This window comes from Arachis hypogaea, chromosome 17, assembly GCF_003086295.3.
Source record: "Arachis hypogaea cultivar Tifrunner chromosome 17, arahy.Tifrunner.gnm2.J5K5, whole genome shotgun sequence".
NCBI classification, from domain to species: Eukaryota; Viridiplantae; Streptophyta; class Magnoliopsida; order Fabales; family Fabaceae; genus Arachis; species Arachis hypogaea.
This window is the reverse complement of record NC_092052.1, coordinates 74,976,943-75,002,735: the sequence shown is the minus strand read 5'-3', so window position 1 is coordinate 75,002,735 and position 25,793 is coordinate 74,976,943. Positions and strand designations below refer to the sequence as shown.

The window sequence follows — 25,793 nt, the reverse complement described above, 5'->3', positions numbered from 1 at the left end:
TTTTTGGGGACCCCTCCCTAGTCCGAACTGTGTTGGGTGTTGACCGACTTATTTTTGCTTTGTTTTACTTTGCTTTCTTTCCTTCTAGTTTGTAACTTGCTTCTTTGGTTGATTTTGTTTTTTCAGAGATGGCCAAGAATAATGATTCCATGAAAGCCTTTAAAAAGGTGAGGAAGGCTACAGCTGCCCAGAACATCTCGGCCAAAGCAGTTGGGGAAGGATCCTCTCATGCTCTAACAAAACAGCCAGTACCGAGCTCTCCTGGACCGAGGAGGATGATTCCTACCCCTCGAGTTCATTTGATCGATCCTCCCCAGACTTCTGCTACTACCTCTTCTCTTACTGTTGCTCCTCCTCTAAAAAGACAGAAGACAGCTGAGCCCTTCGACCTGGATGCCCCCGACTTCGATGCTGTCGGGTTTGTTGATCAACAAATTGGTCTCTATGGTACCATTCCTACTGATGATGTTTCTCTTCTTCGTCATTTGGATTTTATTACTCGGAGTAGTATTAAGATGGCACATATAGGAGCAGCTTTATACCGGACTGCCCAGGATCTTCCTATCCATGCAACAAAGACCTTTATGGAGGAGGCTAAATCGGAGTTCGACCGGATCAAGGGTTTGAAGGAGGAGCTCGAGGTGAAAGTGACCAAATTGGGAAAAGAGTTGGAAGATGAGAAGGCTCGGGCTATTGCCTTAGCGGCTTCTGCAAAGTTGTCTGAGGATATGGCGTTGAGGCATAAGGAAAGCTATGTCACAACTTATAGAGAGATGATGGGTCTCAGGTAGAGTTTGGAGTCTGTCCGAGCTGACTATGCCGAACTTCAAGGTCATCTTGTGGGCAGTGTAAATGCTGCTTATGAGAATTTGAAGGATCAAGTTCGAGTTCTTGCACCCGAGCTTGACCTTACTCTTTTTAGCTTGGACAATATTGTGAAAGATGGTAAGATTGTCCCTGATGACCCTGATGATGATGATGATGTCGACCCTCCTCCTGCAGCTTCTGCCAAGGTCTCTGTTTGGTCCACCTTCCTCAACTCCGGAAGTTGAAGTCGGTCAGCCTGAGTCTGATCCTGACATCCAGATCCTGAACCGGGATGATGGGACGGTAGATGCGGTACCTCTTCAGACTCGTCCTCCTTCACCTCGGGATGCAGAACCGGCTTGTGGGCTTTGAACTCTTTTTATTTTGTAGTTTGTGGTTCTGACTTCTTGATACTTTTAGTTGCTTTTTTAGCAACTTTATTTTGAAAAATCAAAGGTAGCTTTTCAAGACTCTTGAGGTCGACTTCAGGTGGCCTCTTGGGTCTTTGTTTATTATAGCAACTTTGTTCTTGCTTGTTGATTGCTTGCTTAATATTTTTCAGGCATCTTCAGGGTGTTGGAATCTTGTTTTCCGACCTCTTTTGATTGCCTTTTGTACGTTCATACTTGTAGCTTGATTCTTTTGGGGTCATGGCTTTCTGGGTTCGACTTGAAGTCCCTTATAGCGCATGCCTTCTGTTGGCCAGCTTTTTCATCTTGGTCTGCCCGAAGTTATTTCTAGTAATCCATTTTGTTTGGGCCTTGTCAGGTCTCTTTATATGGATTACTTTATTTATAACTTTTTGTAGCTTTGTCGAGCCGTCTTGGCCCCTTCTAAGTTATTTTTTAGTAATCCGTATTACTTGGACCTTGGTCAGGTCTCTTCTATGGATTTACCTTTTTTATAACTTTTGTAGTTTTGTTGGGCCGACTTCATTATGCTGTTCTCTTCTAAGTTATTTCTAGTAATCCATTATTTGGACCTTTGTTAGGTCTCTTCTATGGATTACTTTTTATAACTTGTGGGATTTTGTTGGGATGACTTCATCATGTCGGTCCCTTCTAAGTTATTTCTAGTAATCCATATTATTTGGACCTTTGTTAGGTCTCTTCTATAGATTACTTTTTATAACTTGTGGGATTTTTTTGGGACGACTTCATCATGTCAGTCCCTTCTAAGTTATTTTTAGTAATCCTCTTTTTCAGGGCTGGCCAAGCCTCTTTCTTAGGGATTTACTTTTTATAACTTTTGTATAGTCGACTGGTCCGACTTCTTTATGTTGGTCCGTCTTTAAGTTATTTATAGCAATCCATTTTTATTAAGACCTCGTCGGGTCTTTTCTTATGGATCACTTTTGATAACTTCTTGCATTTAATCTGTTTTGTCGCTTTTCATCTTTGCCGATTTCGTAGAAATTGAGATTGATCCTTGCTTGGTCGACCTTTGATAAATTCGGTTTTTATCTTTGTTGGTCTGTATCATGATCAGGCAGCGAATTCGGTTTTCACTTTTGCCGATCTATAGCTTTATAATCGGGCGATGAAATTTTGCGTTTCAAATTAATGCGTCTTGATAAAGGATTTGTAGAAAATCTAAAAAACTTTATTTAAAATAGAAAATATGCAAATATATACATGTGGGAGTTTTACCCCCTCTAAGTTGGGTATTTCATGGATCTTGGCTTGGTGCCTCGTTAAAAAACCATTTTAAGGAAAAAGAGTGCACCTCATCCTAAGATCTTTATTACCTCCTAACTGTAGTACCTCCTTAAGTGGCAGGTGTGCCATGACCTTGGGAGCTCTCGCCCTTCGAGTTCGGATAGCTTGTAGTAGCCTCTTCCGAATACTTCTATGACTCGGTAGGGTCCCTTCTAGTTTGCTGCCAGCTTTCCTTCTCTAGGTCGAGTTGTTCTGATGTCATTTCGGATTAGGACGAGGTTGTTCTCGGCAAAACCTCGTGGCACTACCTTTTGATTGTATCTTGAAGCCATTCGACGTTTTAATTCTTCTTCCCTGATCCGAGCTCTTTCTCGGATTTCTGGAAGTAGGTCGAGTTCTTCCCTTTGAAGTTGGGAGTTGGCCTCTTCACTGTAGTGGATCACTCTGGGCGATCCTTCTTCAACCTCCACTGGGATTATTGCCTCTATTTCGTAAGCAAATCGGAAAGGTGACTCCTTTGTGGTGGAGTGTGGAGTTGTCCGATATGCCCATAGGACTTGCGGGAGCTCTTCAGCCCAGGCTCCCTTTGCATCCTGTAATCTCCATTTTAACCCGGCTAATATGACTTTGTTAGCAGCTTCAGCTTGTTCATTGGCATCGAGGTGTTCTACGGATGTGAATTGGTATTTTATGTTCAGATTGGCCACCAATTTTCTGAAGCCTACATCTGTAAATTGAGTGCAATTTTCTGTGGTGATGGAATATGGAACCCCAAACCTTGTGACAATGTTTCTAGATAGGAATTTTTGACTTCTTTGAGAAGTGGCGTTAGCTAGGGGTTCCGCCTCAATCCATTTTGTGAAATAGTCTACTCCCACGATGAGGAATTTGACTTGTCCAGATCCTTGAGGAAAAGGACTGGTATGCGAAATTGTTACTCTGAGGTTGTAAAATTTGTTGTTTGTTCTCTCCCTGGCAATGGCGCCAATAACTGGTGCACAATACCATGGTCCAAACATAACTTCACAACTTCGCACAACTAACCAGCAAGTGCACTGGGTCGTCCAAGTAATAAAACCTTACGTGAGTAAGGGTCGATCCCACGGAGATTGTTGGTATGAAGCAAGCTATGGTCATCTTGTATATCTCAGTCAGGCGGATATCAAATGGTTATGGAGTTTTTGAATAATAATAATAAATAAATAGAAAATAAAGATAAAATTACTTATGTATATCATTGGTGAGAATTTCAGATAAGCGTATAGAGATGCTTTTGTTCCTTTGACTCTCTGCTTTTTCGCCGTCTTCATCCAATCAGTCTTACCCCTTTCCATGGCAAGCTTTCTGTAAGGGCATCACCATTGTCAATGGCTACATCCTGTCCTCTCTTGTGAAAATGGTCCAAATGCTCTGTCACAGCATGGCAAATCATCTGGAGGTTCTCGATCATACTAGAATAGGATTCACCCTCCTTTTGCGTCTGTCACTACGCCCAGCACTCGCGAGTTTGAAATTCATCACAGCCATCCCTTCCTAGATCCTACTCGGAATACCACAGACAACGTTTAGACTTTCCGGATCTCAGGAATGGCCATCCATGGGTTCTAACTTATACCACGAAGATACTAATAACTCGGACTCGGTCCCCTGTATTAGATATCTAAGAGATATTCATTCTAGCTTGTTTGCATGTAGAACGGAAGTGTTTGTCAGGTACACGTTCATAAGTGAGAATGATGATGAGCGTCACATAATCATCACATTCATCATGTTCTTGGGTGCGAATGGATATCTTAGAAGCGGAATAAGTTGAATTGAATATAAAATAGTAGTACTTTGCATTAAATCATGAGGAACAGGAGAGCTCCACACCTTAATCTATGGAGTGCAGAAACTCTACCGTTTGAAGATACATAAGTGATAATGGTCCAGGCATGGCTGAATGACCAGCCCCCATGAAAGTCTAAGATAGCATAAAACTGATCAAATATCCCCAATACAATAGTAAAAAGTCCTATTTATACTAAACTAGTTACTAGGGTTTACAGAAGTAAGTAATTGATGCATAAATCCACTTCACGGGCCCACTTGGTGTGTGCTTGGGCTGAGCTTGAAGTTTACACGTGGAGAGGTCATTCTTGGAGTTGAACGCCAGTTTGTAACATGTTTCTGGCGTTCAACTCTGGTTTGTGACGTGTTTCTGGTGTTTAACTCCAGACTGCAGTGTAGAACTGGCGTTCAACGCCCTTTTACATCATCTAAACTCGGCCAAAGTATAGACTATTATATATTGCTGGAAAGCCTTGGATGTCTACTTTCCAATGCAATTGGAAGTGTGCCATTTTGAGTTTTGTAGCGCCATTTTGAGTGCAGGGAGGTCAGAATCCAACAGCATCAGCAGTCTTTCTTCTACCTCTGAATCTGATTTTTGCTCAAGTCCCTCAATTTCAGCCAGAAAATACTTGAAATCATAGAAAAACACACAAACTCATAGTAAAGTCCAGAAATGTGAATTTAACATAAAAACTAATAAAAACATCCCTAAAAGTAACTAGATCCTACTAAAAACATACTAAATCAATGCCAAAAAGCGTATAAATTATCCGCTCATCACAACACCAAACTTAAATTGTTGCTTGTCCCCAAGCAACTCAAAATCAAATAGGATAAAAAGAAGAGAATATACTATAAATTCCAAACTATCAATGAAACATAGCTCCAATCAGATAAGCGGGACTTGTAGCTTTTTGCCTCTTGAATAGTTTTGGCATCTCGCTTTATCCATTGAAGTTCAGAATGATTGGCATCTATAGGAACACAGAATTCAGATAGTGTTATTGATTCTCCTAGTTCAGTATGTTGATTCTTGAACACAGCTACTTTATGAGTCTTGGCCGTGGCCCTAAGCACTTTGTTTTCCAGTATTACCACCGGATACATAAATGCCACAGACACATAACTGGGTGAACCTTTTTAGATTGTGACTCAGCTTTGCTAAAGTCCCCAATTAGAGGTGTCCAGGGTTCTTAAGCACAGTCTTCTTTTTCTTTGGACCTTGACTTTAACCGCTCAGTCTCAAGTTTCACTTGACACCTTCACGCCACAAGCACATGGTTAGGGACAGCTTGGTTTAGCCGCTTAGGCCGGGATTTTATTCCTTTAGGCCCTCCTATCCACTGATGCTCAATGCCTTAGGATCCTTTTTATTACCCTTGCCTTTTGGTTTTAAGGGTTATTGGCTTTTTGCTCTTGCCTTTTGGTTTTAAGAGCTTTTGGCTTTTCTGCGTGCTTTTTCTTTTTCTTTTTATATTTTTTTCGCAATTTTTCTTTTATATTTTTTTTCTGCAAGCTTTTGTATTCACTGCTTTTTCTTGCTTCAAGAATCATTTTTATGATTTTTCAGATTATCAAATAACATGTCTCTTGTTCATCATTCTTTCAAGAGCCAACATATTTAACATTCATAAACAACAACTTCAAAAGACATATGCACTATTCAAGCATTCATTCAGAAAACAAAAAGTATTGTCACCACATCAATATAATTAAACTAAGTTCAAGGATAAATTCGAAACTCATGTACTTCTTGTTCTTTTGTAATTAAAACATTTTTCATTTAAGAGAGGTAATGGATTCATATTCACTACTTTAAGGCATAGACACTTAGACACTAATGATCATGTAATAAAGACACAAGCATAGATAAACATTTAACATAAGAAAATGAAAAATAGAAAATTTAAGAACAAGGAATGAGTCCACCTTAGTGATGGTGGCGTTTCCTTCTTGAGGAACCAATAATGTCCTTGAGCTCTTCTATGTCTCTTCCTTGTCTTTGTTGCTCCTCCCTCATAGCTCTTTGATCTTCTCTAATTTCCTGGAGGGTGATGGAGTGCTCTTGATGTTCCACCCTTAGTTGCTCCCAATAATTGTGTGGAGGAAAATGTATCCCCTGAGGTATCTCAGGGATCTCTTGATTTGCAGTCAAATGTTCTACCACTGAGCTATAGACCCTTGAAATGAATCTCTCCATCTCCTATGACTCGGAGGTGGAAGCTTTTGTCTTCCCTTTCCTCTTTCTAGAGGTTTCTCTGGCCTTAGGTGCCATCAATGGTTATGGAAAAACAAAAAAGCTATGCTTTTACCATACCAAACTTAGAATGTTGCTCGTCCTCGAGCAAAAGAAGAAAGAATAGTAAAAGAAGAAGAAGATATGGAGGAGATGGAGGGATGTGTGTATTCAGCTATATGGGTGGGCTTGGGTGGGAAAGAGATTTTGAATTTTGAAGGTAGGTGGGGTGTATGGATGTGAGTGGTGAATGGAGAATAGAAGGGATGACTGTGAATGGAGAGAGAGGGTGATATAGGATTATGAGGAGGTATGTGGAGATCATGTGGGGTCCACAGATCCTGAGGTATCAAGGATTTACATCCCTGCACCAATTAGGCATGTAAAATGCCTTTGCATGCAATTCTGGCGTTTAAACGCCGAATGGATGCTTGTTCTGGGTGTTCAGCGCCCAGATGCAGCATGTTTCTGGCGTTGAACGCCAGTTCTATGCTTGTTTCTGGCGTTCAGCTCCAGCTTTCCTCAGTGTGCATTCCTGGCGTCTGAACGCCAGGATGCTGCTTGTTTTGGGCATTCAACGCCAGATCCATGCTCTGTTCTGGCGTTGAACGCCAGCCAGATGCTCCTTACTGGCGTTTAAACGCCAGTAAGTGCTTCCTCCAGGGTGTGATTTTTCTTCTGCTGTTTTTTATTCTGTTTTTAATTTTTTGATTTATTTTGTGACTACACATGATCATGAACCTAATAAAACATGAAAGAACAATAAAATAAAAATAAAATTAGATAAATAAAAATTGGTTTGCCTCCTAACAAGCGCTTCTTTAATGTCAATAGCTTGACAGTGGGCTCTCATGGCTCCACACAGGTGATCAGGTCAATTTTATAGACTCCCAACACCAAACTTAGAGTTTGGATATGGGAGTTCAACACCAAACTTAGAGTTTGGCTGAGGCCTCCCAACACCAAACTTAGAGTTTGACTGTGGGGGCTTTAGTTGACTCTGTACTGAGAGAAGCTTACTGTGCCTCTTTTCCATGTTTACAGAAGGATGTCCTTGAGTTTTAAACACAAGGGAGTCCTCATTCAATTGAAGGACTAGTTCACCTCTGTCAACATTAATCACAGCTCTTGCTGTGGCTAGGAATGGTCTTTCAAGGATGATGGATTCATCCTTATCCTTCCCAGTATCGAGGATTATGAAATCAGCAGGGATGTAATGGCCTTCAACCTTTACTAATATGTCCTCTACTTGTCCATAAGCCTGTTTTCTGGAATTGTCTGCCATCTCTAATGAGATTTTAGCAGCTTGTACCTCAAAGATTCCCAGTTTCTCCATTACAGAGAGTGGCATGAGGTTTATTCCTGACCCAAGGTCACATAGAGCCTTCTCAAAGGTTATGGTGCCTATGGTACAAGGTATTAGGAACTTTCCAGGATCCTGTTTCTTCTAAGGTAATCTCAGTTGATCTAATGCATTTAGTTCATTAGTGAACAGGGGAGGTTCATCTCCCCAAGTCTCATTACCAAATAAATTGGCATTCAACTTCATGATTGCACCAAGGAACTTGGCAACTTGCTCTTCAGTAACATCTTCATTCTCTTCAGAAGAAGAATACTCTTCAGAGTTCATGAATGGCATAAGGAGGTTCAATGGAATCTCTATGGTCTCTAGATGAGTTTCAGATTCATTTGGTTCCTCAGAGGGAAACTCCTTATTGATCACTGGACGTCTCAGGAGGTCTTCCTCCTTGGGATTCACGTCCTCCCCTTCTCTTGTGGGTTCGGCCATGATGGTCAATTCAATGGCCTTGCACTCTCCTTTTGGATTTTCTTCTGTATTGCTTGGGAGAGCACTAGGAGGGGTATCAGTGATCTTCTTACTCAGCTGGCCCACTTGTGCTTCCAAATTTCTAATGGAGGACCTTGTTTCATTCATGAAACTCACAGTGGCCTTAGATAGATCAGAGACTAAGTTTGCTAAATTAGAGGTACTTTGTTCAGAGTTCTCTGTCTGTTGCTGAGTGGATGATGGAAATGGCTTGCTATGGCTAAACCTGTTTCTTCCACCATTATTAAAGCCTTGTTGAGGCTTTTGTTGATCCTTCCATGAGAGATTTGGGTGATTTCTCCATGAGGGGTTATAGGTGTTCCCATAAGGTTCACCCATATAGTTTACCTCTGCTATTGCAGGGTTCTCAGGATAATAAGCTTCTTCTTCAGAAGATGCCTCTTGAGTACTGTTGGATGCAGCTTGCATTCCATTTAGACTCTGAGAAATCATATTGACTTGCTGAGTCAATATTTTATTCTGAGCCAATATGGCATTCAGAGTATCAATTTCAAGAACTCCCTTCTTCTGAGGCGTCTTATTACTTACAAGATTCCTCTCAGAAGTGTACATGAACTGGTTATTAGCAACCATGTCAATGAGTTCTTGAGCTTCTGCAGGCGTTTTCTTTAGGTGAATGGATCCACCTACAGAAGTATCCAATGACATCTTAGCTAATTCAGACAGACCATCATAGAATATATCCAGGATGGTCCATTCTGAAAGCATGTCAGAGGGACACTTTTTGGTCAGTTCCTTGTATCTCTCCCAAGCTTTATAGAGGGATTCACCTTCTTTCTGTCTGAAAGTTTGAACATCCACTCTAAGCTTACTCAGCTTTTGAGGAGGAAAGAACTTGGATAAGAAAGCCTTGACCAGCTTATCCCAAGAGTTCAGGCTATCCTTAGGTTGATAGTCCAACCATATTCTAGCTCTGTCTCTCACAGCAAAAGGGAAAAGTATGAGCCTATAGACTTCAGGATCTACTCCATTAGTCTTAACAGTATCACAGATATGTAAGAATTCAGTTAAGAACTGAAAGGGATCTTCAGATGGAAGTCTATGAAACTAGTTAAGGCTTAAGCTCAAAATTGTTTGCTCCAATGGTAGGGATGGAGATGCTTCTTCCATGTAAATTGGAATTAGGTGCAGCGAAGTCACCAAGCATCCTCCTTGCATTATTATTATTTTCGGCTGCCATCTCTTCTTCCTGTTCAAAAATTTTTGTAAGGTTGTCTCTGGATTGTTGTATTTTAGCTTCTCTTAGTTTCCTCTTCAGAGTCCTTTCAGGTTCAGGGTCTGCTTCAACAAGAATGTTCTTGTCCTTGCTCCTGCTCATATGACAAAGAAGGGAATAACAAAGAAAATATGGAATCCTCTATGTCACAGTATAGAGATTCCTTTGTGTGAGTAGAAGAAGAAAAGAATGTAATGTAAAGAAGAATGGATAATCCAAACACAAGGTTGAGGATAGGAGCAGAGATATGAGATGAAGAGAAGTGTTAGTAAGTAATTAAATAAATAGAAGAAGATGAGAGAGAGGGAATTTAGAAAATTAATTTTTGGAAAGGAGTTGATGATTTTCGAAAATTAAAGGCGAAATAAAATTAAAATTAAAATTTAAACAATTAATTAACTAAAAATAATTTTTGAAAAAGAGGGAGGTAATTTTCGAAAATTAGAGAGGGAGAATTAGTTAGGTAGTTTTGAAAAAGATAAGAAACAAACAAAAAGTCAATTAGTTAGTTGAAAAAGATTTGAAAATCAATTTTGAAAAGATAAGAAAATAAGAAACTAGAAAAGATATTTTAATTTTTTTTTTTAAAAAGATATAATTTAAAAAGATATGATAGAAAGATATGATTAAAATTAATTTTGAAAAAGATTTAATTTTTAAAATCACAATTAATGACTTGATTCACAAGAAATCACAAGATATGATTCTAGAACTTAAAGTTTGAATCTTTCTTAACAAGTAAGTAACAAACTTAAAATTTTTGAATCAAAACATTAATTGTTGATGATATTTTCGAAAATTATGATATAAAATTAAGAAAAAGATTTTTGAAAAATATTTTTAAAATTTTCGAAAATAAATAAGAAAAATGAAAAAGATATGATTTTTGAAAAAGATTTTGAAAAAGATAAGATTTTTAAATTGAAAATTTGATTTGACTCATAAGAAACAACTAGATTTTAAAAATTTTTGAAAAAGTCAATCCAAATTTTCGAAATTTATGAGTGAAAAAGGGAAAGATATTTTTTTGATTTTTTGAATTTTTAATGAAGAAAGAGAAAAACATGAAAAAGACTCAATGCATGAAAATTTTTGGATCAAAACATGTGATGAATGCAAGAACACTATGAATGTCAAGATGAACATCAAGAACTTATTTTTTTGAAAAGTTTTCAAGAAAAGAAAACATGCAAGACACCAAACTTAGAAATTTTTCATGTATAGACACTATGAATGCAAGAATGCATATGAAAAACAAGAAAAGACACAAAACAAGAAAATATGAAGATCAAACAAGAAGAATGGCCAAGAACAACTTGAAGATCATGAAGAACACTATGAATGCATGAATTTTCAAAAAATGCATAAATTTTTTTTAGAAAAAATGCAATTGATACCAAACTTAAAAATTGACTCAAGACTCAAACAAGAAAAACAAAATATTTTTTTATTTTTATGATTTTATGAATTTTTTTTATTTTCTTTTAAATTTTTTCGAAAAACATATCGGAAAAAGAAAATAAGAAATTCAAAATTTTTAATAAGAATTCCAGGAATCTTTCAATGTTAGCCTAAAGCTCCAATCCAAGGGTTAGACATGGCTTAATAGCCAGCCAAGCTTTAGAAGATACAAATCAGTCATACAATAATAAATTTTATTAGCAACAACTAGCTTGCTCTTGTAATGATGACTTGGAAGCCTCAGTCTAAATGAATTCAGACATGGCTTTACAGCCAGCCAGGCTTCAACATGCTTCATGAAACTCTAGAATTCATTCTTAAAATTTCTGAAATAATTTTCGAAAATAGATGAGAAATTTTTGAAAGATTTTTGAAAAAATTTTGAAGAAATAATTTTTTTTCGAATTTTTTTTTTTGAAAATAAAACAAAAAGAAAATTACCTAATCTGAGCAACACGATGAACCGTCAGTTGTCCAAACTCGAACAATCCCCGGCAACGGCGCCAAAAACTTGGTATGCGAAATTGTTACTCTGAGGTTGTAAAATTTGTTGTTCGTTCTCTCCCTGGCAATGGTGCCAATAACTGGTGCACAATACCATGGTCCAAACATAACTTCACAACTTCGCACAACTAACCAGCAAGTGCACTGGGTTGTCCAAGTAATAAAACCTTACGTGAGTAAGGGTCGATCCCACGGAGATTGTTGGTATGAAGCAAGCTATGGTCATCTTGTATATCTCAGTCAGGCGGATATCAAATGGTTATGGAGTTTTCGAATAATAATAATAAATAAATAGAAAATAAAGATATAATTACTTATGTATATCATTGGTGAGAATTTCAGATAAGCGTATAGAGATGCTTTCGTTCCTCTGACTCTCTGCTTTCCCGCTGTCTTCATCCAATCAGTCTTACCCCTTTCCATGGCAAGCTTTCTATAAGGGCATCACCGTTGTCAATGGCTACATCCCGTCCTCTCTTGTGAAAATGGTCCAAATGCTCTGTCACGGCATGGCTAATCATCTGGAGGTTCTCGATCATACTGGAATAGGATTTACCCTCCTTTTGCGTCTGTCACTACGCCCAGCACTCGCGAGTTTGAAGTTCGTCACAGCCATCCCTTCCCAGATCCTACTCGGAATACCACAGACAAGGTTTAGACTTTCCGGATCTCAGGAATGGCCATCCATGGGTTCTAACTTATACCACGAAGATACTAATAACTCGGACTCGGTCCCCTATATTAGATATCTAAGAGATATTCATTCTAGCTTATTTGCATGTAGAACGGAAGTGTTTGTCAGGTACGCGTTCATAAGTGAGAATGATGATGAGCGTCACATAATCATCACATTCATCATGTTCTTGGGTGCGAATGGATATCTTAGAAGCGGAATAAGTTGAATTGAATATAAAACAGTAGTACTTTGCATTAAATCATGAGGAACAGCAGAGCTCCACACCTTAATCTATGGAGTGCAGAAACTCTACCGTTTGAAGATACATAAGTGATAATGTTCCAGGCATGGCCGAATGGCCAGCCCCCATGAAATTCTAAGATACCATAAAACTGATCAAAGATCCCCAATACAATAGTAAAAAGTCCTATTTATACTAAACTAGTTACTAGGGTTTACAGAAGTAAGTAGTTGATGCATAAATCCACTTCCGGGGCCCACTTGGTGTGTGCTTGGGCTGAGCTTGAAGTTTACACGTGGAGAGGTCATTCTTGGAGTTGAACGCCAGTTTGTAACGTGTTTCTGGCGTTCAACTCTGGTTTGTGACGTGTTTCTGGCGTTTAACTCCAGACTGCAGCGTAGAACTGGCATTCAACGCCCTTTTGCGTCATCTAAACTCGGCCAAAGTATGGACTATTATATATTGATGGAAAGTCCTAGATGTCTACTTTCCAACGCAATTGGAAGCGCACCATTTTGAGTTCTGTAGCTCCAGAAAATCCACTTTGAGTGCAGGGAGGTCAGAATCCAACAGCATCAGCAGTCCTTCTTCTATCTCTGAATCTGATTTTTGCTCAAGTCCCTGAATTTCAGCCAGAAAATACCTGAAATCACAGAAAAACACACAAACTCATAGTAAAGTCCAGAAATGTGAATTTAACATAAAAACTAATAAAAACATCCCTAAAAGTAACTAGATTCTACTAAAAACATACTAAAAATAATGCCAAAAAGCGTATAAATTATCCGCTCATCAAGGACCGAGAAGATCGAGTCCCCATTTTGCAAATGGCCAGGGTGAGGTTACGCTGATAAGCTCCTCTGGTGGGGCGATGTGAAAGTTGGCATGTTTCTGACATGGTGGACATGTCTTTACGAATTCTGTTGCTTCTTTTTGTAAAGTCGGCCAATAAAATCCGGCCCAGAGTCCTCTTTTAGTGAGAGCTTGCGCTCCGAGGTGGTTGCCACAGATGCCACTGTGTACTTCTTCTAAAACTTCCTTTGTGTTGGAAGTCGGCACACATTTTAACAGTGGTGTTGAGATCCCTCTCTTATATAGAGTATTGTTTATGATGGTGTAGTATTGTGCCTCCCGTTTTAACCTCTTTGCCTCCTTCTTATCTGTAGGGAGTGTTTCTGTTTTGAGGTAGTTAATTATGGGAGTCATCTATCCTTGATCCGAACCTGTTATAGCTAGGACCTTTTCTTCTTCCGAGATGGACGGGTTCTGCAGCATTTCCTGAATGAGGCTTCTATTGTTGCCCCCTGGTTTAGTGCTGGCTAGTTTTGAGAGCGTATCAGCTCGAGCATTCTGTTCCCGAGGTATGTGGCGGACCTCATATTCCCCGAGTTGTCCGAGCTGTTCCCTGGTTTTGTCCAAGTACTTTTTCATGGTGGGATCTTTGGCTTGGTAGCTCCCTACTATTTGTGAGGTGACTACTTGTGAGTCGCTGAAGATGATAAGCTTTTGAGCTCCAACCTCTTTAGCCAGCTTCAAACCAGCTAGTAGTGCCTCATATTTGGCCTGGTTGTTTGAAGCAGGGAACCCAAATTTAAGGGAAAGTTCGATTTGGGTTCCTTGATCGATTTCTATTATCATGGCTGTACCACTTCCGGTTTTGTTTGAGGAACCGTCTACGTAGAGATTCCATTCTGTAGGGATTTTCGAGGTGTCCGTAAACTCATCAATGAATTCAGCCAGATACTGTGATTTGATGGCTGTTCGAGCTTCATATTGAAGGTCAAATTTGGAAAACTCGACTTCCCATTGCAAGATTCTTCCTGCTAAGTCTGTTTTCTGTAAGATGCTTTTTATGGGCTAGTTGGTCCGAACCCTGATGATGTGGGCTTGGAAATATAGGCGAAGTCATCGAGATGTTAGTATGAGAGCATAGGAAAATTTTTCTATTTTTTGGTAGTTTAGTTCGGACCCTTGTAGTGCTTTGATGATGAAGTATATAGGTTGTTGTCCACTGTCGTCTTCTCAGACTAGTGCTGAGGCTACTGCCCAATTTTCTACTGCGAGGTACAATACAAGTGGTTCTCCTTCCCGTGGCCGAGTTAGAATAGATGGTTGCCCCAGGAACCTTTTGAAGTCTTTGAAGGACTGTTCGCACTCCGTTGTCCATGCAAACCTATTTCCCTTCCATAGAGTGGCGTAGAAGGGGAGAGATCTTATTGCCGATCCAGCTAGAAATCTGGACAAGGCTGCCAATCTTCCATTGAGTTGTTGTACCTCTTTGACATAAGTCGGACTCTTCATGTCGAGTATGGCCCGACATTTATCCGGATTTGCCTCAATTCCTCTTTGTGTGAGCATAAAACCTAAGAATTTGCCAGCTTCTACTGCGAAAGTGCATTTTACAGGGTTAAGTCGCATGCCATTCCTTCTTATAGTGTCTAATACTTGGGTGAGGTCGGACAATAATGACTCTTTACTTTGTGTCTTTATTAACATGTCGTCCACGTAGACTTCCATGACTTTCCCGATGTGGTCTGCGAAGACCTTATTCATTAATCTTTGATAAGTGGCTCCTGCGTTTTTGAGTCCAAATGGCATGACGATGTAACAGTAGTTTGCCTTTGGGGTTAAGAATGAGGTTTTTTCTTGATCAGGTGGGCACATCAGGATTTGATTGTATCCCGAATAGGCGTCCAAAAACGAGAGATATTTGTATCTGGAGGAGGCATCCACCAGAGCATCGATACTTGGGAGGGGATAAGGATCTTTTGGGCAGGCTTTGTTGAGATCAGTGTAGTCGGTGCACATCCGCCACTTCCCATTTGATTTTTTCACCAAGACGACGTTAGCTAGCCATAGTGGGTATTTGACTTCTCTTATGAATCCTGCCTCCAGTAGGGCTTGTACCTGCTCTTCCACAGCTTGGGATCGTTCTGGTCCAAGCTTTCTACGTCTCTGCTGTACTGGCCGAGATCCTGGATAAACTGCCAACTTGTGGCACATTAACTTAGGATCTATGCCCGGCATGTCTGCGGCTTTCCAGGCAAAGAGGTTTCATAGGAGAACAGCGTTGCACGTATAGCTCTTAACCAGCTAAGATCCGCCTCACGAATTTAAAAAGGGTTGTCACAAATTTTAAAAATAGAAATACTGGGAGTATGAGTCCCAGGTCGTCTCCCAACGAGTTGCAGGAAAGAGTGCTATTTTATTAACTAGGAGTTTCCAGAAAGTTTGAGTTTTGATAATGAGTAATTAAAATAATTGTAAATTAAAGCAATAAAAATGAACTAAGAATAATTATTGATATTCTAAATAAAAGGCCTTGACTGGGGGAATAATTAATTGGAAGTTCTATCCTTGTTGGAATCTTCTCAAGTGTAGTGTAAAGAGGTTGTTGTTTTCACTTGGTCAACCCTTTCTAAATAAGGGAAAGTATAGTGATTGAACTAACTCTGACCCGCAATTCCTAGCCCTCTCCCTTGGGGAGGTCTAGCGTTAGTAGGTACAGAATTAGCCTACAACGTCCAATTTAACTAAGCACTTGAGCATTCCAACTCAAGTGTCTCCTCTTAATCAACCCCATGTCAAGTAGAATTTCTACTCCATTGACATGGATTTAATAATCATAAAAATATAAGAAGACATAATTAAATAAAATAAAATAGAGAATTAGAATTAATTAAAAATAAAAATAACTCTATATATTAATAAATTCAAAATACAACATAATTGTCTTCAACGGAGGTAATGACTCTCAACATCCGAAATCCAAGCAAAAGCATAAACTATGAATGCAATGCAAATCTAGATTCAGATCTAAAACTAAGAGTAATCCTAATATCAATGTATCTGAATGTGTGTGGATGCGTCTCCTGAGTCTCTACATATTCCCTCGCTTTATTCTGTGTTTCCGGGCCGAAAATTAAGATAAAACGCAGCCCGAAATCCTCTCCAGTGTATCCTGTAATTTTTGCAGATCGCGTAGGTCACGCGTACGCGTCGTCCACGCGTTCGCGTCATTCAACGATTTTCCTTGCCACGCGTTTGCGTCATCCACGCATTCGCGTCATTCGTGCAAACTCCAATCCACGCGTTTGTGTCAGGCACGCGTTTGCGTCGCTGCGATTTCTCAATTTCGCGCGTTCGCGTGAGCCATGCGCTCGCATCAGTGTTCGCTGGTCATCTCCTTAGTTTCTTGTGTTCCTTCCATTTTTGCAAGCTTCCTCTCCATTCTCTAAGCCATTCCTATCCTATGAAACCTGAAACACTTAACACACAGATCACGGCATTGAATGGTATAAAGGAGGATAAAAATACGTAATTAAAAGATTTCTAGGAAGCAAGTTTTCAACCATGGAACAATTTTGGGAAGGAATTGTAAATACATGCTAATCATATGAATAAGTGGGTAAAGATTTGATAAAACCACACAATTAAACACAATATAAATCATAAAATAATAGTTTATCAACCTTCCCACACTTAAACATTAGCATGAATACAACTATATGATTCTTGTCCACTTGGTTAAAAGTAAATAAGCTCCTCAAGACAAACATAAATCAAATTCCACTAATTCAATTTATACAGTAAGAACAGATAAAAATGCAAGAAGATAGCTCATGAAAGTAGGGAATATAGAAATTAAGCATTGAACCCTCACTGGTAGTGTATGTGCACTCTAATCTCTCAAGTGTATAGGGTAATTCACTCTACTCTTCTCTAATCATGCTTTCTAAATTTTGTTCTTCACCTAACCAATCAACAATATTTAATATACTAATGCAAACATCATGAGGTCTTTTCAAGGTTGTAATCGGGCTAAGGTAAGGGTAAGGGTATATATATATATATATATATATATATATATATATATATATATATGTGTGTGTGTGTGTGTGTGTGTGTGTGTGTGTGTGTGTGTGTGTGTGTGTGTGTGTGTGTGTGTGACTAAGTGAGCTATAAATTGAATCTTTAATTAACCTAAGCTCTCACCTAACATACATATACTCTATATAACTCTAGAATCATGCCTAGCGACCCATAATTTTCACTTTTGCATTATATACTCATGTATTAACTTTCTTTTAATTTTTATCATATATGCATTGATCTTTGAACTTAACTTAACTTAGAATCGGGGTAATTTTTTCCCCTTATTTATTTAAATATTTATTGAATATTTTTGGATTTTTTTTTTATTTTTTTATCTGAACATGAAAATAAACATAGCTTATCAATGCACATAGATTTTTAATTTTTATAGTTTCACATGAGTAGGTACCCAAATTCCCATTATTTTATCATGACACATTCCCTTATTAACCCTTGTTCCCATAATTCTCCCATACTTAATTAACATATAATTTCTATCTTAAGCTAACCAAAGATTCAATTGGGATATTTAATTGTTTTTTCGTTTAAGGCTAGTAATGTGGTAAAATATAGAACAAATGGGATTAATAGGCTCAAAGTGGCTAACAAAGGTGATTGAAAGGGTAGGCTCATTTGGGATAAGTGAGCTGAAATCAAATAATGGCCTCAATCATATGCAAACATGTAAATACACTAAATATTGGACATATAGGATGAAACAAAATAAGGATTACAATCATAGAGAAGTAAACACACAAAAATAAAATATTTATGGTTAAATAATGTAACTATGTAATTAGGTTCAAAATCTTACAGGTTGTGTGTTCTTAGCTTTTTAAACTATGTTCCAAATACAACTTCAAGCAAATTTAACACAAAAATTTTGATTTAAATTAGTGAAATTTTTCAAAAAGTAGGGTCTTAGAAGAAACTTATTATTTTTCAATCAAGTAGAACATGTGATGAGCGGATAATTTATACGCTTTTTGGCAATATTTTTAGGTAGTTTTTAGTATGTTTTAGTTAGTTTTTATTATATTTCTATTAGTTTTTAAATAAAAATCACATTTCTGGACTTTACTATGAGTTTGTGTGTTTTTCTGTGATTTTAGATATTTTCTGGCTAAAATTGAGGGACATGAGCAAAAATCTGATTCAGAGGCTGAAAAAGGACTGCAGATGCTATTGGATTCTGACCTCCCTGCACTCGAAGTGGATTTTTTGGAGCTACAGAAGCCTAATTAGAGCGCTCTCAATTGCGTTGAAAAGTAGACATCCTGGGCTTTCCAGAAATATATAATAAACCATACTTTTCCTGAGATTTGATGGCCCAAATTAGCGTCAAAACGCCGGTCAGAGACCCTTTTCTGGCGTTAAACGCCAGAACTGGCAGAAAAGCTGGAGTTAAATGCCCAAACTGGCACAAAAGCTGGCGTTTAACTCCAAGAGAAGCCTATGCACGTGGAAGCTTCAATGCTCAGCTCAAGCACACACCAAGTGGGCCCAGAAGTGAATTTCTGCATCATTTACTCATTTTTGTAAACCCTAGGCTACTAGTTCATTATAAATAGGACCTTTTGCTATTATATTTTCATCTTTAGTTCATCTTTTGATCTCTTGATCACGTTTTGAGGGCTGGCCTCACAGCCATGCCTAGACCTTTTGTTCTTATGTATTTTCCACGGTGGTGTTTCTACACCCATAGATTAAGGTGTGGAGCTCTGTTGTTCCTCATGAATTAATGCAAAGTACTACTGCTTTTCTTTTCAATTCATGCTTATTCTTGCTCTAAGATATTCTTTCGCACCCAAGAACATGATGAATGTGATGATTATGTGATACTCATCACCATTTTCACTTATGAACGCATGCCTGACAAATACTTCCGTTCTACATGAAAACAAGCTTGAATGCATATCTCTTGGATATCTAATACAGGGGACCGAGTCTGAGATATTAGAGCCTTCGTGGTATAAGCTAGACTCCATGGGCAGCATTCTTGAGATCCAGAAAGTCTAAACCTTGTCTGTGGTATCCCGAGTAGGATCTGGGATGGGATGACTGTGACGAGCTTCAAACTCACGAGTGTTGGGCGTAGTGACAGACGCAAAAGGATCAATGGATCCTATTCCGACATGAGTGGGAACCGACAGATGATTAGCCATGCGCTGACAGTGCATTTTGGACCATTTTCACTTAGAGGACGGATGGTAGCCATTGACAATGGTGATCCCCCAACATACAGCTTGCCATGGAAAGGAGTATGAATGATTGGATGAAGGCAGTAAGAAAGCAGAGGTTCAGGAGGAACAAAGCATCTTCATATGCTTATCTGAAATTCCTACCAATGAATTGCATAAGTATCTCTATCCTATCTTATTTTATATTTTATTTATCTTTTAATTATTAATTCTCCATAACCATTTGAATCCATCTGACTGAGATTTACAAGATGACCATAGCTTGCTTCAAGCCGACAATCTCCGTGGGATCGACCCTTACTCACGTAAGGTATTACTTGGATGACCCAGTGCACTTGCTGGTTAGTTGCATCGGAGTTGTGAATAAAAGTGTGAATCACGATTGAGCATACCAATTTTTCAGCGCCATTATCAGAGATCACAATTCCGTGCACCAAGTTTTTGGCGCCGTTGCCGGGGATTGTTCGAGTTTGGACAACTGACGGTTCGTCTTGTTGCTCAGATTAGGTAATATTATTTTATGTTTAAGCTTTTTACTTTTATTTCAAAAAATTTCAAAAAAATTTCTATTCCGTTCTTCAGAGTTTTTAAGAATGAATTCCAAAGTTTCATGATGATCTGTTGAAGTCTGGCTGGCTGTGAAGCCATGTCTAATCTTTTGGACCGAGGTTTCAACTTATCATCACAAGAGCTTGTTGATTTCTATCAATTTTGCTGTTGAATGTAATGATCTGCTAAAGCTTGGCTGGCCGTTGGCCATGTCTAGTGTTTTGGACCGAAGCTTTCACTGAAAGCTTGGCTGGCTAGTAAGCCATGTCTAATTCCTGGATCGGAGTTTTAGACTAACATTGCATGATTCCTGGAATTCTCATTAAGAATTTTGAATTCCTTATTTTCTTTTTCCAAATAATTTTCGAAAGAAAAGATAAAAAAATACAAAAAAATACAAAAAAATTTATAAAATCATGAAAATAAAAAATAATTTGTGTTTCTTGTTTAAGTCTAGTGTCAATTTTTAAGTTTGGTGTCCTGCATGTTTTATTTATTTCCTTGCTTTTTTTGAATATATGAATTATGTTCTTCATTAATCTTCAAGTTGTTCTTGATGATTTTCTTGCTCTAATCTTTAAATTCTCTTGTTTTGTATCTTTTATTGTTTCTCATGTGCATTCTTAGTTTGTTAGTGTCTCTAATATGAAAATCTTTAAGTTTGGTGTCTTGCATGCATTGCTTATCTGACCTTAGTTTTCCATGAGTAGTTCCATTTTGTTGTTCCTCATCATTAAAAATTCACAAAAAAAATTCAAAATTATGTCTTTTCAAGACAATAATACAGAGAATTAAAGATTCAGAACATACAGCAGAGAAATTACAGAGAAAAATCTGGGCATTTAAAACGCCCAGTGAGAAAGGAAAACTGGCGTTCAAACGCCAGCCAGGGTACCTGGCTGGGCGTTAAACACCCAAAAGGGTAGTATTTTCGGCCTTAAACGCCAGAATGGATACCATTCTAGGCGTTTAACGCCAGGATGGCACAGGAGAGGAGATTTTGTTTTCAATTCAAATCTTTTTCAAATTTTTATTATTTTTCAAATAAAATCTTTTTCAGTTTTCTCTCACTATTTTCGAAAATCTTTAATGATTTGATTCAAAATTTTCAAGTTTGTTACTTTCTTGTTAAGAAAGGTTCAATAATTGAATTTTAGAATCATATCTTTTAAATTTCTTGTTAGCCAAGTCATTAATTTTAAAAATCAAATCTTTTTAATTGTTTGTCAATCATATCCTTTCAATCATATCTTTTTAAAACCATATCTTTTCAATCATATCTTCTCAACCACATCTTTTTCAAAAATGATTTTCAATCATATCTTTTTTATTTCTGATTTCAAAATCTTTTTCAAAATCACTTAACTACTTTCTCAATTTTAATTTTCAAAAATCATCAACCAATTTTTCAAAATTTCTTTTAATTAATTCAAAAAATTTTTAAATTTAATTTAAAAAATTCTTCCCCCCTCCTTCTCACATTCTTCTATGTAAGGGACTAACACTCCTCCTCAATGTGCAATTCGAACTCTCTCCCTCTTGATACGTTCGAATTCTCTCTTCTCTACCTCATCCTTCCATTCTTCTTTTCCTCTAACACCTCAAGGAATCTCTATAGTGTGACATAGAGGATTCTATACTTTCTTGTTCTCTTCTCTTTCATATGAGCAGGAACAAAGACAAAGGCATTCTTGTTGAAGCTGATCCTAAACCTAAAAGGACCTTGAAGAGAAAGCTAAGAGAAGCTAAAGCACAACTCTCTGGAGAGAACCTAACAGAAATTTTCAAACAAGAAGAAGCCATGTCAGCCGAAAACAACAATAATGCCAACAATGCAAGGAAGGTGCTTGGTGACTTTACTGCACCTACTCCCGACTTCTATGGGAAAAGCATCTCTATCCCTGCCATTGGAGCAAACAACTTTGAGCTTAAGCCTCAATTAGTTTCTCTGATGCAACAGAATTGCAAGTTTCACGGACTTCTATTGGAAGATCCTCATCAGTTTTTGGCTGACTTTTTGCAAATCTATGACACTGTCAAGATCAATGGGGTTGATCCCAAGGTCTACAGGCTATTACTTTTCCCCTTTGCTGTAAGAGGCAGAGCTAGAATATGGTTGGACTCACAACCCAAGGAAAGCCTGAACTCTTGGGAAAAGCTGGTCAGTGCTTTTCTGGCCAAATTCTTTCCACCTCAGAAGATGAGTAAGCTTAGAGTGGAAGTCCAAACCTTCAGACAGAAGGAAGGTGAATCCCTCTATGAAGCTTGGGAAAGATACAAGCAATTGATCAGAAGGTGTCCTTCTGACATGCTTTCAAAATGGAGCATCATAGGTATCTTCTATGATGGTCTGTCTGAACTGTCCAAGATGTCATTGGACAGCTCTGCTGGAGCATCTCTTCATCGAAAGAAGACGCCTGCAAAAGCTCAGGAACTCATTGAAATGGTTGCAAATAACCAATTCATGTACACTTCTGAAAGGAATCCTGTGAATAATGGGACAAATCAGAAGAAAGGAGTTCTTGAGATTGACACTCTGAATGCCATATTGGCTCAGAACAAAATATTGACTCAGCAAGTCAATATGATTTCTCAGAGTCTGTCTGGAATGCAAGCAGCAACAGGCAGTACCAAAGAAGTTTCATCTAAAGAAGAAGCTTATGATCCTGAGAATCTAGCAATGGAAGAGGTGAATTACATGGGAGAACCTTATGGAAACACCTATAATCCTTCATGGAGAAATCATCCAAATCTCTCATGGAAGGACCAACAGAAGCCTCAACAAGGCTTCAACAGTAATAAGGGTGGAAGAAATAGGTTTAGCAATAGTAAGCCTTTTCCATCATCATCTCAGTAACAGACAGAGAATTCTGAGCAGAGTCTCTCTAGCTTAGCAACCATAGTCTCTGATCTATCTAAGATCACTCAAAGTTTCATGACTGAAACAAGGTCCTCCATTAGAAATTTGGAGGCACAAGTGGGTCAACTGAGCAAGAAAGTTACTGAACTCCCTCCTAGTACTCTCCCAAGCAATACAGAAGAGAATCCAAAGAGAGAGTGCAAGGCCATAAACATGTCCCACATGGCCGAATGCATAGAAGAGGGAAAGGCAGTGATTTCCACCGAGGAAGACCTCAATGGACATCCACTGGCCTCAAAGGAGTTCCCTAATGAGGAACCATGGGAATCTGAGGCTCATATAGAGCCCATAGAGATTCCATTGAATTTACTTTTGCCATTCATGAGCTCTGATGAGTATTCTTCCTCTGAAGAGGATGAAGATGTTACTGAAGAGCAAGTTGCTAAGTACCTTGGAGTAATCATGAAGCTAAATGCCAAGTTATTTGGTAATGAGACTTGGGAGGATGAATCCCCCTTACTCACCAAAGAACTGAATGACTTAACTAGGCAGACATTACCTCAGAAGAAGCAGGATCCTGAAAAGTTCTCAATACCTTGTACCATAGGCACCATGACCTTTGAGAAGGCTCTGTGTGACCTAGGGTCAAGTAAAAACCTCGTGCCACTCTCTGTGATGGAGAAACTAGGGATCCTTGAGGTACAAGCTGCAAAAATCTCACTAGAGATGGCAGACAATTCAAGGAAATAGGCTTATAGACTTGTAGAGGATGTTCTGGTGATGGTTGAAGGCCACTACATCCCAGCTGATTTCATAATCCTAGACACTGAGAATAGTATGGATGAATCCATCATCCTTGGCAGACCCTTCCTAGCCACAGCAAAAGCTGTGATTGATGTTGACAAAGGAGAATTGGTCCTTCACGTGAATGAGGACTCCTTTGTGTTTAAGGCTCAAGGATCTCCCTCTGTAACAATGGAGAGGAAGCATGAAAACCTTCTCTCAATGCAGAGTCAAACAAAGCCCCCACATTCAAACTCTATGTTTGGTGTTGGGAGTCCATCATCATGCTCTGATTCTCTGTGAGGCTCTCTAAGAGCTCACTGTTAAGCTATTGACATTAAAGAAGTGCTTGTTGGGAGGCAACCTAATTTTATTTAATTATATCTATTTATTTTCCATTGTTATTTTATGTTTTCTGTAGGTTGATGATCATGTGAAGTCACAAAAACAACTGAAAAAGCAAAAATAGAATGAAAAACAGTATTAAAAATAGCACACCCTAGAGGAGGTTACTGGCATTTAAACGCCAGTAAGGGTAGCAGAATGGGCGTTGAACGCCCAGTCTGGCACCATTCTGGGCGTTCAACGCCAGAAATGGGCACCAGACTGGCGTTTAACGCCAGAAAGGGGCACAGAGCTGGCGTTTAACGCCTAAAAAGGAAGAAAAGCTGGCGTTTAAACGCCAGAAAAGGGAGAAAAGCTGGCGTTAAACGCCAGAAATGGGCAGCAACCTGGTATTTAACACCAGGATTGGCAATCAAGGGGGCGTTTAGACGCCAAAATGGTGCAGGGATGAGAAATCCTTGACACCTCAGGATCTGTAGACCCCACAGGATCCCCACCTACCTCAACTCTCTCTTCTTCTTCACACCTTCCCATAACACCCTTCCCCAAATACCCCTCACCAATCACCTCCATTCCTCTTCCCCAAAACCCCTCACCTATCAAATCATACCATCTTCTCCATACTCTCTTCACCAATCCACATCCATTCATCATTAAACCCCACTACCTCACCATTCAAATTCAAACCATTTCCCTCCCAAACCCTCCCCTACATAGCTGAACCCTTTCTCCCCCTTACTCTATATATACCCCTACTCACCACCTTCTTTTTCACACAATATACACACTACTACCCCCCTTGGCTGAAACCTTCACTACCCTACATCTCCCCTAATTCTTCTTCTTCTATTCTTTTCTTTCTTCTTTTGCTCGAGGACGAGAAAATCTTCTAAGTTTGGTGTGGTAAAAGCGTTGCTTTTTGTTTTTCCATAACCACTTATGGAACCTAAGACCGGAAAAACCTCTAGAAAGAGGAACGGGAAGGCAAAAGCTTCCACCTCCGAGTCATGGAAGATGGAGAGATTCATCTCAAAGGTCCATCAAGACCACTTCTATGAAGTTGTGGCCAAGAAGAAGGTGATCCCTGAGGTCCCTTTCAAACTCAAAAATGGTGAATATCCGGAGATCCGACATGAGATTCGAAGAAGAGGTTGGGAAATTCTTACCAACCCCATTCAACAAGTCGGGATCTTAATAGTTCAAGAGTTCTTTGCCAATGCATGGATCACCAAGAACCATGATCAAAGTGTGAACCAGGATCCGAAGAATTGGCTTACAATGGTCCGGGGGAAATGCTTAGATTTCAGTCCAGAAAATGTAAGGTTGGCATTCAACTTGCCCGTGATGCAAGGAGATGCACGCCCCTACACTAGAAGGGTCAACTTTGATCAAAGGTTGGACCAAGTCCTTATAGATATTTGTGAAGAGGGCGCTCAATGGAAGAGAGATTCAAGAGGGAAGCCGATTCAACTAAGAAGGCATGACCTCAAGCCCGTGGCTAGGGGATGGTTGGAGTTCATCCAACGCTCAATCATTCTTACTAGCAACCGGTCTGAAGCTACTATAGATTGGGCTATCATGATCCATAGCATCATGATTGGAGAGGAAGTAGAAGTTTATGAGGTTATATCCCTAGAACTCTACAAGGTGGCGGACAAGTCCTCTACTTTGGCAAGGTTAGCCTTCCCTCATCTCATTT

General features: G+C 39.0%; 2 non-coding genes across 2 annotated transcripts; one reads left to right on the top strand and one right to left on the bottom strand.

Annotated features, from left to right (window-relative positions):
* Positions 1 to 9,085: 9,085 nt before the first annotated feature.
* Positions 9,086 to 9,193, top strand: LOC112768789 (small nucleolar RNA R71). The gene has a single exon (XR_003186178.1). It is a non-coding gene; the product is annotated as a small nucleolar RNA R71 (small nucleolar RNA).
* A 13,119-nt stretch (positions 9,194 to 22,312) lies between these two features.
* LOC112767966 (small nucleolar RNA R71) lies at positions 22,313 to 22,420 on the bottom strand. Its single transcript, XR_003185405.1, has one exon. It is a non-coding gene; the product is annotated as a small nucleolar RNA R71 (small nucleolar RNA).
* Positions 22,421 to 25,793: the final 3,373 nt, after the last annotated feature.